At 54.0% G+C, this 5,000-nt stretch overlaps 1 non-coding gene across 1 annotated transcript in view; it reads right to left on the bottom strand.

Annotated features, from left to right (window-relative positions):
• LOC126138010 (small subunit ribosomal RNA) overlaps window positions 1-1,310 on the bottom strand; it is a 1,905-nt gene extending 595 nt beyond the window's left edge. The window contains exon 1 of the ribosomal RNA XR_007528056.1: window positions 1-1,310. This exon is cut by the window's left edge and continues 595 nt beyond it. This is a non-coding gene — a ribosomal RNA (small subunit ribosomal RNA).
• Between the last annotated feature and the right edge of the window lie 3,690 nt (window positions 1,311-5,000).

Here is a 5,000-nt window from a genome sequence, read left to right as displayed (position 1 = left end):
GGGCCTGGTGAGGTTTCCCGTGTTGAGTCAAATTAAGCCGCAGGCTCCACTCCTGGTGGTGCCCTTCCGTCAATTCCTTTAAGTTTCAGCTTTGCAACCATACTTCCCCCGGAACCCAAAAGCTTTGGTTTCCCGGAGGCTGCCCGCCGAGTCATCGGAGGAACTGCGGCGGATCGCTGGCTGGCATCGTTTATGGTTAGAACTAGGGCGGTATCTGATCGCCTTCGAACCTCTAACTTTCGTTCTTGATTAATGAAAACATACTTGGCAAATGCTTTCGCTTCTGTTCGTCTTGCGACGATCCAAGAATTTCACCTCTAACGTCGCAATACGAATGCCCCCGCCTGTCCCTATTAATCATTACCTCGGGTTCCGAAAACCAACAAAATAGAACCGAGGTCCTATTCCATTATTCCATGCACACAGTATTCAGGCGGGCTTGCCTGCTTTAAGCACTCTAATTTGTTCAAAGTAAACGTGCCGGCCCACCCAGACACTCAATAAAGAGCACCTTGGTAGGATTTCAACGGGGTCCGCCTCGGGACGCACGAACACGCACGAGGCGGTCGCACGCCTTCGGCTCGCCCCACCGGCAGGACGTCCCACGATACATGCCAGTTAAACACCGACGGGCGGTGAACCAACAGCGTGGGACACAAATCCAACTACGAGCTTTTTAACCGCAACAACTTTAATATACGCTATTGGAGCTGGAATTACCGCGGCTGCTGGCACCAGACTTGCCCTCCAATAGATACTCGTTAAAGGATTTAAAGTGTACTCATTCCGATTACGGGGCCTCGGATGAGTCCCGTATCGTTATTTTTCGTCACTACCTCCCCGTGCCGGGAGTGGGTAATTTGCGCGCCTGCTGCCTTCCTTGGATGTGGTAGCCGTTTCTCAGGCTCCCTCTCCGGAATCGAACCCTGATTCCCCGTTACCCGTTACAACCATGGTAGGCGCAGAACCTACCATCGACAGTTGATAAGGCAGACATTTGAAAGATGCGTCGCCGGTACGAGGACCGTGCGATCAGCCCAAAGTTATTCAGAGTCACCAAGGCAAACGGACCGGACGAGCCGACCGATTGGTTTTGATCTAATAAAAGCGTCCCTTCCATCTCTGGTCGGGACTCTGCATGTATTAGCTCTAGAATTACCACAGTTATCCAAGTAACGTGGGTACGATCTAAGGAACCATAACTGATTTAATGAGCCATTCGCGGTTTCACCTTAATGCGGCTTGTACTGAGACATGCATGGCTTAATCTTTGAGACAAGCATATGACTACTGGCAGGATCAACCAGGGAGCTGCGTCAACTAGAGCTGAGCAGCCGGCCGCCCGGGAGTGTGTCCCAGGGGCCCGCGCGAACACGCAAGCGTCCGCTCAATTATTCTGCAAACAGGAGGAGGCTGAGCTCCCCTGCACAATACACCTCGAAACCCTCTCAGGTCCCGGCGGCGCGCAGCGCCGTCCTAAGTACTTGGTCGGGTTCGAGAGAGGCGCAATCGCCCGGAGTTAGGCGAGTAGACGCTTTAGGTGCGACCACCCGTGCTCCCAACTGAGCTTGCCGCTGCCGACAGAGGCCCGGGAGCGTGCTGTCGTGGCATTGCCGGCGGGAGACAACACGCGCCACCTACGGTGACCGGCAGCTCCAACGCCAGCGCCACAGAAGGGCAAAGGCCCCACGTGGGTGCCGAAGCGAACTCTCCCAGCACAGCGCACGTGCCAACACGTCTGCACAACTGCGATACAAACCACCAGCGAGAACCGCTGGGGCGACCGAGCAGCAGACGGCGTCGCGGCGCCGAGTGCCGGGCGGCGGCGCATCCTCAACGCACACAGTCCTCAGTCGGACCAGCACACTGCAGATGTCCACCGCGCTTCGCACCGGGCCCGCGAGGACCCACTTTGGCCGCCCGGCGCCGCGCGCAGGGTGCCCCGGCGCGCAGCTGCGCCGCCTGCCGCGTCCGTCGGCCGGCGCGCCTGCCACTGGGCGCCCCCACCAGCCGGCTGTAGCGCGTGCGCCCACGCACCGCGCGGCCAGCACGCCGGGCGGCCCCCCCTCACCGGCCGGGGACGGTCCCGCCCAGCCACCGCCGCGTATCGCTTCACACACAGATTTGCCCTTACTGATTTACCTCCAGCAACAACAACCGCACCACAATGGGTTTACCAGTTGTTCATTTGCGTAACGTCACCAGCAAACGTAGACGTCCATCCCAGTTTGCAAATGCAACGATTATTGCATACCTGTCTGTTAGGTGTCACGACACACTACGTCTGCCCACATACACGCAACAAAATGTGCACGACTAGAGAACACGTGGGAGGTGGCCCCCTACGTATGCGATGTCCATTACGAGACCGACTGTCAACCAGCATCTGTACCATGTCGCAGATGTGGAACGCGGTGCACCATGCTATCACACTGTGTGAGAAGAGACGACTACGTTTGAATACACGCGCCACTACATCAACAGACGGCTCATGCTGATCGCCATCCAGGGCGTCCGTTACTCCCACACGTCTCTATGGCGTACCACACTGCAATGTAGCTGTTATGGGGAGACGGCACGTGGCTGAGTGCACAACATTTGGACCGTATGGTTCGCTGTTGTTGGGCGCAGTCGTTGTACAGTCACACATGTGCCACAGCGTATCATTCAGTACATACGGACCTATGTGCAGTACAATGTGAGGGTTAAGCTTACGACATCAGCGGACAGTGGACACAGGCCGTACCACGACGTAGACTGAGCGCTTCGACATGCGAATGCCAGTGAACAGCTGCGAAGGGCATTGAACACGCAAGCACCTGAACGACCAGCGTGCGAAGGCAGGGGGGAGGGGGGGGGCGATGTACATCCTGCAGTCGTCCACATTACAGTGTACAGCGGGAGCATGTAAAAAGTAAGCAACACTTGCGAAGTGTTGAACATGAAACGATACACAAGAGGGTGGGCGGTGCGAGTAGCGAACTATATTCAGAGGGTTGTGGTTAGACAACACTGGATTAATGTAACGTGTCATATGCCAATTACAGAGCAGGTTAAGGCACAACTTGGGTTAGGTTAAGGCACAACTTGGGTTAGGTTAAGGCACAACTTGGGTTAGGTTAAGGCACAACTTGGGTTAGGTTAAGGCACAACTTGGGTTAGGTTAAGGCACAACTTGGGTTAGGTTAAGGCACAACTTGGGTTAGGTTAAGGCACAACTTGGGTTAGGTTAAGGCACAACGTGGGTTAGGTTAAGGCACAACGTGGGTTAGGTTAAGGCACAACGTGGGTTAGGTTAAGGCACAACGTGGGTTAGGTTAAGGCACAACGTGGGTTAGGTTAAGGCACAACTTGGGTTAGGTTAAGGCACAACTTGGGTTAGGTTAAGGCACAACTTGGGTTAGGTTAAGGCACAACTTGGGTTAGGTTAAGGCACAACTTGGGTTAGGTTAAGGCACAACTTGGGTTAGGTTAAGGCACAACTTGGGTTAGGTTAAGGCACAACTTGGGTTAGGTTAAGGCACAACTTGGGTTAGGTTAAGGCACAACTTGGGTTAGGTTAAGGCACAACTTGGGTTAGGTTAAGGCACAACTTGGGTTAGGTTAAGGCACAACTTGGGTTAGGTTAAGGCACAACTTGGGTTAGGTTAAGGCACAACTTGGGTTAGGTTAAGGCACAACTTGGGTTAGGTTAAGGCACAACTTGGGTTAGGTTAAGGCACAACTTGGGTTAGGTTAAGGCACAACTTGGGTTAGGTTAAGGCACAACTTGGGTTAGGTTAAGGCACAACTTGGGTTAGGTTAAGGCACAACTTGGGTTAGGTTAAGGCACAACATGGGTTAGGTTAAGGCACAACGTGGGTTAGGTTAAGGCACAACGTGGGTTAGGTTAAGGCACAACGTGGGTTAGGTTAAGGCACAACGTGGGTTAGGTTAAGCACAAATTGCGTTACATTGCGGTACAAATTGCGTTACATTGCGGTACAAATTGCGTTACGAATTTGGTTAGGTTAAGGTGCAAAATGGGTTAGGTTAAGGTGCGAAATGGGTTGGATTACAGTACACAACGTGGTAAGAGCGTGTGTTGGGGGGGGGGGGGGCCGAGGTTCGTTGGTAGTGATCATTGTAAGTGAATGTCGGAGGCAGCGTCAGTATGTCACAGCAGTTATGTCTCGTCAGGATGCGCTTATGCGCTTTTCGCTCGTGACTGGAGGCGCGCCGCGTCTGTGGTTGCGGCAAGGGAGCGGCAGACCTGTGTGATTCATTCCTGCCATTGTTTCTGTGCCGTAACAGGAGGCAGTGAGGTGGTGTTGGGTGCACCCCTGTGTAGGACATGTGTGGGTGTTGGTGGCTTATCTGAGCAATTGTGGATGTCGGACGGGTGGGATATTCTATTTTAGAATTGGACCCCCTGGTGTGGTTATCATAGTGTGGATGGTGTACTGTGGCGGAGAGGATGCACCGGACGTTGGTCCATGCTGGTGCTTACATATTGTATCTGTGTCTGTTACAGGCAGAGAGTAATGTGTGATAGAGTGTCTCGCTGAGGTGTGGTTCATATTGTGTGCACAGACTTACAGCATGTATAGGGACAGCGGGAATTTGGCATATTGGATATAACTCTTCGTGAAACGCAAGATATAGGGGTGGATTGCAACGTACGAGTGCGGGAAGAGTCCGCCGTTCATCCGCTGGAGTTGCGATTTCGGCGGTTGGGGTGGGGCACGTGCGGGTGCGGGTGGAGTGATTGTCGGTTGACTACTTCGTGCGACGCAGGCACTGGCGTTCGGGTTCCTGTGGTGGACAGATGATGCAGGCTTTGTGGGTGGCGTCGGAAAATGGGTACTGTGGGACCTAGCGATGTCGTAGTCGGGGTGGCGTCTCATAGATGGCGGTATCGTCGGTGCAGCAGGTCATGTTTCGGGAGACTTGCAGATGGCGGTATTTAGTTTTCGTGTTGCGCGCGACATGGTGGACGTAGTGTCGTCCGATTCGCGTAG

The sequence above is a fragment of the Schistocerca cancellata genome, unplaced genomic scaffold (genome assembly GCF_023864275.1).
Source record: "Schistocerca cancellata isolate TAMUIC-IGC-003103 unplaced genomic scaffold, iqSchCanc2.1 HiC_scaffold_649, whole genome shotgun sequence".
Taxonomy (NCBI): Eukaryota; Metazoa; Arthropoda; class Insecta; order Orthoptera; family Acrididae; genus Schistocerca; species Schistocerca cancellata.
The sequence above is the reverse complement of the archived record's forward strand: the minus strand, read 5'-3'. Positions and strand labels throughout refer to the sequence as shown.